The sequence below is a fragment of the Bos javanicus genome, chromosome 25, assembly GCF_032452875.1.
Source record: "Bos javanicus breed banteng chromosome 25, ARS-OSU_banteng_1.0, whole genome shotgun sequence".
NCBI lineage: Eukaryota > Metazoa > Chordata > Mammalia > Artiodactyla > Bovidae > Bos > Bos javanicus.
Window position 1 is genome coordinate 27,769,929 of NC_083892.1, and position 13,061 is coordinate 27,782,989.

A 13,061-nucleotide genomic window follows, 5' to 3' on the forward strand; every position below is an offset into this window, starting at 1 on the left:
GGGACGACAGAGGATGAGATGGCTGGATGGCATCACTGACTCGATGGATGTGAGTCTGAGTGAACTCCGGGAGTTGGTGATGGACAGGGAGGCCTGGTGTGCTGTGATTCATGGGGTCGCAAAGAGTTGGACACGACTGAGTGACTGAACTAAACTGAACTGAACTGTGATGTAGCAATAGATAAGTAACAGTAACTTGCCCCCCTGCCCCCCCCCGCCCCCCTCTTTAAGTCATAGAGCTGAGATTTGAGCTGTCAGTGCCGTGAATAAAAAGACAACACATGCATACATGAAGACACATTTTTTTATCTTCAGGTGTAGCTAGGAGGAGAACTGGTTATTGCACACTCATCTTGCATTCACAATCCACAAGGCTAAGTTATAATTTAGCAAAGCTTTGCTTGCACACGTTGATGAGGTCTGAGAGATTCAAATTACACAGCAAAGTCAGACTTTTTCTTTTAAAACATGTCTGACTTCTCTCTAGCATGTGAATGACCAGAGTTCTTCTCAAAGACTAACCCTGGAAGGGAAGGGCTGGTTGAAACAAATGTAGATTCCTGAGTGCCACCCAGATCTCTGAATCTGATTCTTTTGGTGGTAGGATCAGGAATCTGAATTTTTAACAACTCTCCAGGTGGTTCTGTTTTTAAGTTCTGTTTTTATTTTCTCTTAATTTTTTTTAAATTTGGCTGTGCCAGGTCTTAGTTGCAGCACACAGGATCTTTAGTGGCAACACATGGAACCTTTTGGTTGCAGCCCATGCGATCTAGTTCCCTGATCAGGGATGGATCCTGGGCCCCCTGCATTGGGAGCACAGAGTCTTAGCCACTGGACCACTCAGGGAAGTCCCTCTCTAGGTGCTTCCTAAGCACATTAGAATTTGAAAACAGCTACTCTGTGTCCAACATTATTTAACTTGGAGAACATTCAAGGTAGGCCTTCCTAATGAGCCTCTCCAGGAAAATCATGCAATCACTAACCCTTCAATCAATGTAACTCCCTCAATTTGCCTGATTGTAAGGATCACCTAGGGGATTTGACAAAGATATACATTCCTAGGTCTCTGCTGGGAATCTGAGAAGAAGCAAAGCCTAGGAATTTGAACTTTATATTAGTTGTTAAGGGAATTCCCTGGTGGTCCAGTGGTTCGGACTCCAAGCTTTCACTGCCAGGGGCACGTGTTCAACCCCTGATCAGGGAGCTAAGATCTCACAAGACCTTCAGTGTGGTCCAAAAAATAAATAAATAAATCGTTGTTCAATGTTCTTCTAAGTAACTACACAAATTTATGTGCTTCATGGAGTTATTGAAATATAGATCAGCAAGATTTTGGATAGCATTTACCCAAAATGATCATTTTAGTTTTCAAATATCAGTGTATTTTAAGCCATCACTTCTGGAAGAATTAAATTTCATCGAATGCTTTATTTTTCTTTTATCCATAGAGATGAGGATTAAGATGACAATAGGTAGCATTTGGACTTCCCAGGCGGTGCTAGTGGTAAAAAAAAAAAAAAAAACACCCATCTTCCAATGCAGGTAGACGTAAGAGATGTGGGTTCGATCCGTGGGTCGGGAAGATCCCCTGGAGGCGGGCACAGGCAACATACTGCATTATTCTTGCCTGGAGAATCCCATGGACAGAGGAGCCTGGCAGGCTGCAGTACACAGGGCCCAGAGAGTCAGATACAACTGAAGCGACCCAGCACATGCACACCTGGTTAGTATTTGCTGGGCACTTACTATGTGCCAGGCACCATACGTTTAATCCTCCCCAAACCTTTTGAGGCAGGTACTATTGCTATCCATATTTCAAATTTATTTTCTTGGCTGAGCTGCACAGCTTGTGGGATCCTAATTCCCCCACCAGGGATTGAAACTCACCCCTGCAGTGGAAGTACGGTGTATTAATCACCAGACTACCAGAGAAGTCCCACTATCCCTGTTTTATAGATGAAGATTCTGAGGCAGAGGGAGGTTATGTACCTTCTCAGGTACACCCAGCTTGATAAGTTAGAGCTATGATTCCAACCCATGTGTTCAACCCATGCAATACTGCCTTTCTGCCCTTATCCCAGACCAATTCATCTGATGTTCAGAATGTGCCTTTGGGGCTTTCCTGGTCATCCAAGGGTTGAGAATCTGCCTACTAATGCAGGGAACATGGATTCAGTCCCTGGTCAGGGAACTAAGATCTCACATGCCACAAAGCAAATAAGCCAAAACTAAGTATTCTTGCCTTGAGAACCCCATGAACAGTATGAAAAGGCAAAATGATAGGATACTGAATGAGGAACTCCCCAGGTCAGTAGGTGCCCAATATGCTACTGGAGATCAGTGGAGAAATAACTCCAGAAAGAATGAAGGGATGAGCCAAAGCAAAAAGAATACCCAGCTGTGGATGTGACTGGTGATAGAAGCAAGGTCCAATGCTGTAAAGAGCAATATTGCATAGGAACCTGGAACGTCAGGTCCATGAATCAAGGCAAATTGGAAGTGGTCAAACAAGAGATGGCAAGAGTGAATGTTGACATTCTAGGAATCAGCAAACTGAAATGGACTGGAATGGGTGAATTTAACTCAGATGACCATTATATCTACTACTGTGGGCAGGAATCCCTCAGAAGAAATGGAGTAGCCATCATGGTCAACAAAAGAGTCTGAAATGCAGTACTTGGATGCAATCACAAAAATGACAGAATGATCTCTGTTCGTTTCCAAGGCAAACCATTCAATATCACAGTAATCCAAGTCTATGCCCCAACCAGTAACACTGAAGAAGCTGAAGTTGAACGGTTCTATGAAGACCTACAAGACCTTTTAGAACTAACACCCAAAAAAAGATGTCCTTTTCATTATAGGGGACTGGAATGCAAAAGTAGGAAGTCAAGAAACACCTGGAGTAACAGGCAAATTTGGCCTTGGAATATGGAATGAAGCAGGGCAAAGACTAATAGAGTTTTGCCAAGAAAATGCACTGGTCATAACAAACACCCTCTTCCAACAACACAAGAGAAGACTCTATACATGGACATCACCAGATGGTCAACACCGAAATCAGATTGATTATATTCTTTGCAGCCAAAGATGGAGAAGCTCTATACAGTCGGCAAAAACAAGACCAGGAGCTGACTGTGGCTCAGACCATGAACTCCTTATTGCCAAATTCAGACTTAAATTGAAGAAAGTAGGGAAAACCACTAGACCGTTTAGGTATGACCTAAATCAAATCCCTTATGATTATACAGTGGAAGTGAGAAATAGATTTAAGGGACTAGATCTGATAGATAGACTGCCTGATGAACTATGGAATGAGGTTCGTGACATTGTACAAGAGACAGGGATCAAGACCATCCCCATGGAAAAGAAATGCAAAAAAGCAAAATGGCTGTCTGGGGAGGCCTTACAAACAGCTGTGAAAAGAAGAGAAGCGAAAAGCAAAGGAGAAAAGGAAAGATATAAACATCTGAATGCAGAGTTCCAAAGAATAGCAAGAAGAGATAAGAAAGCCTTCTTCAGCCATCAATGCAAAGACATAGAGGAAAATAACAGAATGGGAAAGACTAGAGATCTCTTCAAGAAAATCAGAGGTACCTAAGGAACATTTCATGCAAAGATGGGCTCGATAAAGGACAGAAGTGGTATGGACCTAACAGAAGCAGAAGATATTAAGAAGAGATGGCAAGAATACACAGAAGAACTGTACAAAAAAGATCTTCATGACCCAGATAATCACGATGGTGTGATCACTGACCTAGAGCCAGACATCCTGGAATGTGAAGTCAAGTGGGCCTTAGAAAACATCATTACGAACAAAGCTAGTGGAGGTGATAGAATTCCAGTTGAGCTATTTCAAATCCTGAAAGATGATGCTGTGAAAGTGCTGCACTCAATATGTCAGCGAATTTGGAAAACTCAGCAGTGGCCACAGGACTGGAAAAGATCAGTTTTCATTCCAATCCCAAAGAAAGGCAATGCCAAAGAATGCTCAAACTACTGCACAATTGCACTCATCTCACACACTGGTAAAGTAATGCTCAAAATTCTCCAAGCCAGGCTTCAGCAATATGTGAACCATGAACTTCCTGATGTTCAAGCTGGTTTTAGAAAAGGCAGAGGAACCAGAGATCAAATTGCCAACATCCGCTGGATCATGGAAAAAGCAAGAGAGTTCCAGAAAAGCATCTATTTCTGCTTTATTGACTATGCCAAAGCCTTTGACTGTGTGGATCACTGTGGAAAATTCTGAAAGAGATGGGAATACCAGACCACCTGACCTGCGTCTTGAGAAATCTGTATGCAGGTCAGGAAGCAACAGTTAGAACTGGACATGGAACAACAGACTGGTTTCAAATAGGAAAAGGAGTACATCAAGGCTGTATATTGTCACCCTGCTTATTTAACTTATATGCAGAGTACATCATGAGAAACGCTGGACTGGAAGAAACACAAGCTGGAATCAAGATTGCTGGGAGAAATATCAACAAGCTCAGATATGCAGATGACACCACCCTTATGGCAGAAAGTGAAGAGGAACTAAAAAGCCTCTTGATGAAAGTGAAAGTGGAGAGTGAAAAAGTTGGCTTAAAGCTCAACATTCAAAAAACGAAGATCGTGGCATCTGGTCCCATCACTTCATGGGAAATAGATGGGGAAACAGTGGAAACAGTGTTAGGCTTTATTTTTCGGGGCTCCAAAATCACTGCAGATGGTGACTGCAGCCATGAAATTAAAAGATGCTTACTCCTTGGAAGGAAAGTTATGACCAACCTAGATAGCATATTGAAAAGCAGAGACATTACTTTGCCAACAAAGGTTCATCTAGTCAAGGCTATGGTTTTTCCTGTGGTCATGTATGGATGTGAGAGTTGGACTGTGAAGAAGGCTGAGCACCGAAGAATTGATGCTTTTGAACTGTGGTGTTGGAGAAGACTCTTGAGAGTCCCTTGGACTGCAAGGAGATCCAACCAGTCCATTCTGAAGATCAGCCCTGGGATTTCTTTGGAGGGAATGATGCTAAAGCTGAAACTCCAGTACTTTGGCCACCTCATGCGAAGAGTTGACTCATTGGAAAAGACTCTGATGCTGGGAGGGATTGAGGGCAGGAGGAGAAAGGGACAACAGAGGATGAGATGGCTGGATGGCATCACTGACTCGATGGATGTGAGTCTGAGTGGACTCCGGGAGTTGGTGATGGACAGGGAGGCCTGGTGTGTTGTGATTCATGGGATTGCAAAGAGTCGGACACAACTGAGTGACTGATCTGATCTGAACTAAAAAAAAAATTTTAATATGTCTTTGTTCAATATGCTTTTGTGAAATGTATTTCTTATATAAAACAGAAGGTTTACCTTGTGCTGTGTGTGACTCATGGCCAAAAGATTGCTAGAAGCCTTGTTCCTAACACGTAGAGGCTTCTTCTAAAAAATTATTTTCTATACCAGCAAGAAAAGCTTGCCAACTTAAATTATGAGAGAAGGTAAAGCCTTTTGTGGGACTTCCCTGGTGGCTAAGATGGTAAAGAATCTGCCTGCAATGCGGGAGACCCAGGCTTGATCCCTGGGTCGGGAAGACTCCCTGGAGAAAGGAATGGCAATCCACTCCAGTATTCTTGCCTGGAGAATCCCCGTGGACAGAGGAGCCTGGTGGGCTATAGTCCATGGGGTCACAAAGAGTTGGACATGACTGAGCAACTAACACATTAACACTTTTAGTTAATTATTTTTGAATAATTTATTCTTGAGCTTCTTCTGAATTGTTGAGTGTCACAGAGTATTTTGGAAAGCCTCTAATTAAGAAGTTTTAAAATATACAAAATGATGAACACTTATAGAGTTATCATTGAAGGCAACTGTTTTTTAACGCCTAAGGCACCCCACTCCAGTACTCTTGCCTGGAAAATCCCATGGACAGAGGAGCCTGGAAGGCTGCAGTCCATGGGATCGCTGAGGGTCTGACACGACTGAATGACTTCACTTACACTTTTCACTTTCCTGCATTGGAGAAGGAAATGGCAACCCACTCCAGTGTTCTTGCCTGGAGAATCCCAGGGACAGGGGAGCCTGGTAGGCTGCCGTCTATGGGGTCACACAGAGTTGGACATGACTGAAGTGACTTAGCAGCAGCAGCAATCCTGAAACCAAGCAAAAGGCTTATGCAGAAAGCCAAACTGCCCATGGAAGTTTGCAGTAAAGTAAGGGATTACTGCAGTTACACGGCATCAGGCAAGGAGATGGGAACAGCCTCAGATCCGCTCCATCCTGGGCTGTGAGACTGGGGATTTTTTAAAGGGGAAAAACAAAGAGGCTGGAATTAATCATCATCTTGTGACATTTCTGTGACATTTTAAAAACTGATGTATAGTTGATCTATAGTATTGTGTTAGTTTCAGGTGTACAGCAAAATGACTCAGTTACCTACATATATCAGGTTATTTTATATATATATATCAGGTTATTTTCCACTATAGGTTATTATGAGATACTGAATACAGACCCAGTGCTACATGGCAAATGCCTGTTACTTATCTATTTCATGTGTAATAGTTTATATCTCTTAATCCCATTCTCCTAATTTATCCCTCTCCCATCTTTCCCCCTTTGGTAACCATATGTTTGTTTCCTATGTCTGAATGTGCTTCTATTTTGTATTTGTGTTATTTTTTATATTCTACATATAAGTGATATCTTATAATATGTATCTCTCTCTGTCTGACTTACTTCATTTAGTATATTCTCTAAATCCATCCACATGCTGAAAATGGCAGTGTTTCATTAATTTTTATGGCTGAGTAATATTCCTGTGTGTGTGTGAGAGAGAGACATCTTCTTAAACCAATCATCTGTTTTTTTTTAATCGACCATCTATTGATGGGCACTTGGGTTGTTTGTCTTGGCTAGTGTAAACAGTGCTGCGATGAACATTGGTGTGCATGTATCTTTTTGAATTAAAGTTTTCATCATTTCTGGAAATATGCCCAGGAGTGGATTGCTGGATCATATGGTAACTCTATTTTTAGTTTTTAAAGGAACCCTCCATACTACTTTCCTTAGTGGTTACAGCAATTTTCTGTGAGCTTTCTTTCTTTCTGTCTTTCCTTTCTTTTAAGAAAAGTAAGCCTTTATTTCCTTGTTTCACAAATAAAGCTGGTTCAGTTGGTTGCTTTCTGTGACATTTCTTAATAGTATTTTTGGAAGTCAGGATATCTCTGATTTATGATTCTCTGGCCAAGTGGTCTGTGACTTGGGGGGCCCATTAGGTTATCTTGTTCTGCAGAACCAACCCGAGTTTGTATGTTAAGATGATATCTATAAGAGCAATTTTAGCACATTAATGATGTTATTGACAATTGCCATTCTTGTCATCGGGCTTCCCTGGTGGCTCAGATGGTAAGAAATCTGCCTTCAACATGTGAGACCTGGGTTCGATCCCTGGGTTGGGAAGACCCGCTGAAGAAGAGAATGGCTGCCCACTCCAGTATTCTTGCCTGGAGAATTCCATGGACTGAGAAGCGTGGCAGACTAAAGTCCATGGGTCACCAAGAGTCAGACATGACTGAGCAACTAACACTTTCATTCTTGTCATCTGACTCTGATGAGTGTTCAGTTAGCAGAGGATTGAGGTCAGAGGGGACAAGAAAGGGAATAAAGTTTTGGAGACAGATTAGTCATAGACTCATTAAGGGAACTCACTTTTAGAGGGGCTAGGTTTCAATCCTACTGGGAATTTGGCAACTTGGTATGGGTTTATTTATTATGTTTTCCTTTAAACCAAAAGCATGCATGTTGATTAGCTCAAATGTGTTCTCATCCTCATATAGTGTAGAAAACAAATGCAAGAAGAGAAGTGTGTGGAAACCTGTTGGTGGTGCAGTGGTTAAGACTCCGTGCTTCCACTGCAGGGGGTGAGGGTTCCATCCCCGGTTAAGGAACTAAGATCCCACATGAGGCGTGATGCAGGAAAAAAATAAATAAATAAAAAAGAAGAGAAAGTGTGGTATGGTGTGTAAGGAGGGTCAGGTGCAACTTGTATTTGGCTTCACTGCTGACTGGAGTGCAGCTTATGAGAAATTAACTCATCTCGTTATGGGTGGCACACGATCCCCTTTAAAGAATCTCAGAAATTCTTAGAGAAAGACCCTGTAAAGCCAGGGCTTTCTACAGTCACATAGATTGAGTATTCAAGGTGATAGAATGTGGGAGAACACACAGACATACAGGTTAACCCAGCAGGATGAAAAAGTGATCTTGAAATTGGCATGAACATTGGTTGGACATCAGGGAGATGTCCCAACCTTTCTCGTGCTGGGACTATGGGGAAAACATTGATTAAGACACAGCAGGTCTCTATGGAGAGACTAGGTTTGGTGAGTGAGAGAATCGAAGAGCTAGAAGGAGAGAAGGGTGTTTCAATTATTCTTACTTCATAATATATCACTTGAAAACTTTAGAGGCTTAACACAATAATCTCTTTTTTTTTTTTTTACAACTGGATTCTGTTAGGTGGTTCGTATGTGGGTCTCTGATGCTGTTGCTATGGCTGGGGCTGGAGTTATCATAAAGGCTTCTTCAGTCCCATGTCTGGTGACTGATGTTGGCGGTCAGTTGAGACCTGAGGCTGTTGGCATCTCTGTGTGGCCTGGGCTTCCTCACAGCATGGTGACTGGCTTCAACCAGCAAGCACCTCAAGAAGACCGCGGAGAAGTTGTTTATGGTCTGGTCTCAAAAGATACAGAGTATCATTTCTGCCACAGTTAGACTCTCTCCGATTTAAGGGGAAGGAACATCACCCCAAACTCTGGATGGGAGCAGGGCCAATATCACGATGCAAAAGAGCATTTCGGGAGATCTGTTTGCCGCCATCTTGGAAAATGCAATCTGACGTGACAGGGAAGAACAAAGGGCAGAATATAGGTGTTTAAGATGTTAGAAACCTGGGCACTCAAAAGGACCAAAGGACCACTCCTGTCGGCTGTTGACGTAGAATGGCAGCAAAGGTCATCACAGTTGAGGAAGATACGGGACAACTAGTCAGGGGAGTTTCGTGGCCGTCTAAAAGGACACTGACATCCTTGGGAAAACAGGGGACTTGAGAGAGGTGTGCCAAAGGCAGACAGGTCAGATGCTATGGTAAAGGCTTTCTTGAGTTTTTGCCTTTTGTTCCCAGGTGGTGAAAGAAAGTAATCTCTGGTGGGGAGAACTTCTCTTTTATTTGAAAAAAGATATTTGCTGTAGGCTGGTAGCTTGTGCAAATATAGCTAACATTTTTTCATGCTCATACATTCATTTGTTCATTCCAAATGTATACTTACTGCATACCTGTTCTGTGGTCAGGTCCTGTTTGAGATTCTGATGCAGTAGCTAACAAAGCAGAAGATATCTGCCTTTGGGGGGCTTATATTCTAGTGGGAGAGATAGACATAAAAAAAGATTTTTTTTAAATAATACATATTATGTCATGTGTGTGTGCATGTTAAATCTCTTCAGTCGTGTCCGACTCTGTGCGAACCTATGGGCTATAACCTGCCATGCTTCTCTGTCCATGGGATTCTCCAAGTGAGAATATTGGAGTGAGTTGCTATGCCCTCCTCCGAGGGATCTTCCTGACCCAGGGATCAAACCCAAGTCTTTTAGGTCTCCTGCACAGGCAGGCAGATTCTTTACCACTAGCGCCACCTGGGAAGCCCACATATTATGTCATATAGTGGTAAATGCTAAGGAAAGAGAAGTCTCAATTCTATGTATGTGTATTAGCTCATAGCACAGGAGCTAGGAGCATGGATCAGGGAGCTAGCCTGCTAGAGCTTGAATCCCAGTTTGGCAACTTACTAGCTATGTGATTTTTGGCAGTTTATTTAGCCTCTCTGAGCCTCAGTTTCCTTATCTGTAAAACATAGATAACAATAGTTCCTACATCAAATGTTGCCGTCAGAATTACATACAGGTTAAGAACTTGAGAAGAAGATGGCAGGGGAGGAGCAAGTCGCCAACATCAGGGTTCCTACTGGAGCTCTGGGGCCATGCTTAGACTGGGTGGTCAGGGTGGCCATGCTGGGTTCATGGATCTTGGAAGCAAGGATCTCATCAGGGGCGCCTCAGGGTGCCATAGGGCGGTGTCTGGGATGGCAGTGAGCAGATGGAATTTCATCAGAGTTCAGCATTTAATCCTGGGTCCTGCCTACCACAGGGCTTCCCCAGTAGCTCAGCAGTTACCCCTGTAGCTCAGCAGTAAAGAATTAGCTTGCAATGCAGGAGACACAGGAGACATGGGTTCAATCCCTGGGTTGGAAGATCCCCTGGAGGAGAGCATGGCAACCCATTCCAGTATTCTTGCCTGGAGAATCCCATGGACAGAGGAGTCTGGTGGGCTACAGTCCATAGTGTCGAAAAGAGTCGGACACGACCGAGGCAATTTAGCACAGCACTCCAGCCTGCCTCATATCACAGGGCTATATTGTTTTTTACAGTACCCTGAAACTTGGTTACATGCAGAGGGTAGATGGAAGAGGAGGGTTGGTGAATAATCCATCCATTCTGGGGGAAAAAACAGAGCTTCCATGTCAAATTGAGAGATGTTTTCTCAGAAGGAAGCCACATCGCCTGGTAGAAAGGCGGGAATGCGTAAACCAGATGGGCGTAGGTACTAATTGAAGGTTTACCTCGTACAGTTATTGGGCCAGGTACTTAGCCCTCTGAGACTTACTTCTTTCTCATGGAAATTGCGGCTAATGATACCTACCTTGCATCAAGCTTATGAAAATATATAACATATCAAGAAGCCAACAAAGTGCTGGGCGTGTAGATGTGTGCTTAGTGGACAGCATCTTTGGTGGGTCGGCAGGTCATCTGTGCACATAGCATGATTTCTAGTCCACTCCTCATCTAGTATTTATTTTCTTTAATATACTTTTTGATGTGGGTGATTTTTAAAGTCTCTATTGAATTTGTTACAATATAGTTTCTGTTGTTTGTGTTCTGGTTTTTCGGCCATGAGGCATGCGGTATTTTAGCTCCCAGCCAGGGTTTGAATCCTGCCCCCTACATTGGAAGATGAAGTCTTAACCACTGGACCACCAGGGAAGTCCTTTATCCAGTGTGTAAGAAAGAGCATTTCCTCTGTACCAGCCATAATGAAATGATATCAGAATTCATTATCTCTTGAAAGAAAAATGGCACATCCATCCGATCTCAGTAGGATATTCGCTGTGAGTGGGATTTTCTCAAAGGACACTGGGAAGCCTGGGATTTCACAGACCCTGCTATAAAAAGATTCCTAGGGAATCCCGTGGTGGTCCAGTGGCTAGGACTCTGTGCTTTCACTGATGAAGGCACAGGCTGGATCTTTGGTCGGGGAGCTAAGACCCAGAAGCTGTGGGGCACAACCAAAAAAAAAGATTTCTAGCCAGCTACTGCCACACCTAAAGGGTCCCTCGGTATCCTTGCTGTGACCTTTCTCAAAACTTGGACAGGCTGCCCTAACAAGGGTCTCAGCACAGCGCCAGCACCCTGTGAGATGATCCTGCCTCCCGAGAGAGTCTTCAGTTTAAGAACTGTCCCAGGGCTTCCCTGGTGGCTCAGTGGTGAAAGATCTACCTGTAGTGAAAGAGACGGGTTTGATCCCTGATCCAGGATGATCCCGCATGCCCCGGAGCAGCTAAGCCCGTGCACCACAACTGTTGAACCTGTGCTCTAGAGCCCAGGAACCACAGCTACTGAGCCCACGTGTCACAGCTGCGGAAGCCTGTGAGCCTGGAGCCCATACTCTGCAGTGGGAGAGGCCACTGCACTTAGAAGCCCGTGCACAGCAACTAGAGAGTGGTCCCCGCCTGCTGCAACTAAGAGAGAGCCCATGTGTAGAAATGAAGATCCCGTGCAGCCAAAAATAAATAAAATTGTTTTAAAAATAATTAACAAACAAACAACAACATAGACAGGTATTCTTGCTGTGACCTTTCTCAAAACTTGGACAGAAAATATACAGTGTTGTAACCCAGCAGAGCAAGTTTGGGGTCATGAACAAGCTTGTAGAAATCTTTTGGGATTTCTGGTTCTGGTATGATGGATTGAGCCAACATAGAAAATACAGAAACACAAGATAAAACCTTCTAAGAAAAAAAAGCTGAGGGCATTCCCTGATGGTCCAGTGGTTAGGACTCTGCCCAGGGGCTGGGTTTGATCCCTGGTTGGGGAGCTAAAATCTCATAAGCCAAAAACAAAAAAATAAATAGGAGAGCTTAGGAGAAAAAAAAAGAAAGAAAGCTTAAATACATAGCCGAGCTCAGTAGGAAGACAGATTTCCAGGTGTGGATGAAAGAGACCTTAAAACCAGCCCTAAGAATGAAGGGCTGTAGCTGCAGTGGCCGAAGGGCATATGGCATGGGATGCTGGCTCCAGAAATTATGACGGTAAACTAGAGACTCTTTCCAACCTGAGTCTGTCCTTTCATGAAAAAGAATTGGAGGTGGCTCTTTGAGAGCACAGATGGGGAGAAGTTTCCAAAATGAGGTGGTATTTAAGCTGGCCCCATTCATTCAGTAACCCATTCATCAAATAATTCTTGAAAGTGAAAGTCAAGTCGCTCAGTCGTGTTCGACTCCTTGCGACCCCATGGACTGTAGGTTTACCAGGCTTCTCGGTCCATGGGATTTTCCAGGCAAGGGTACTGGAGTGGGTTGCTATTTCCTTCTCCAGGGGATCTTACCAACCCAGGAATTGAACCCGGGTTTCCTGCTTTGCAGGCAGATGCTTTACCCTCTGAGCCAATTGTGCCAGAACACAACACAACACGTGAGTGGTCAGTTGTGTCTGACTCTTTGCGATACCATGGATTGTAGACCGCCAGGATCCTCTTGTCCATGGGATTTTCCAGGCAAGAATACTGGAGTGGGTTGCCGTTTCCTTCTCCAGGGGATCTTTCTGACCCCGGGATGGAACTCAAGTCTCCATCGTCTCCTGCGTTGATATGTGGATTCTTTACCACTGGTGACACCTGGGAAGCCCATTGTTGTTCTAGGTACTACCTCCTACTGCTGGGAATACAGACGATCCAGGCACCCTCCC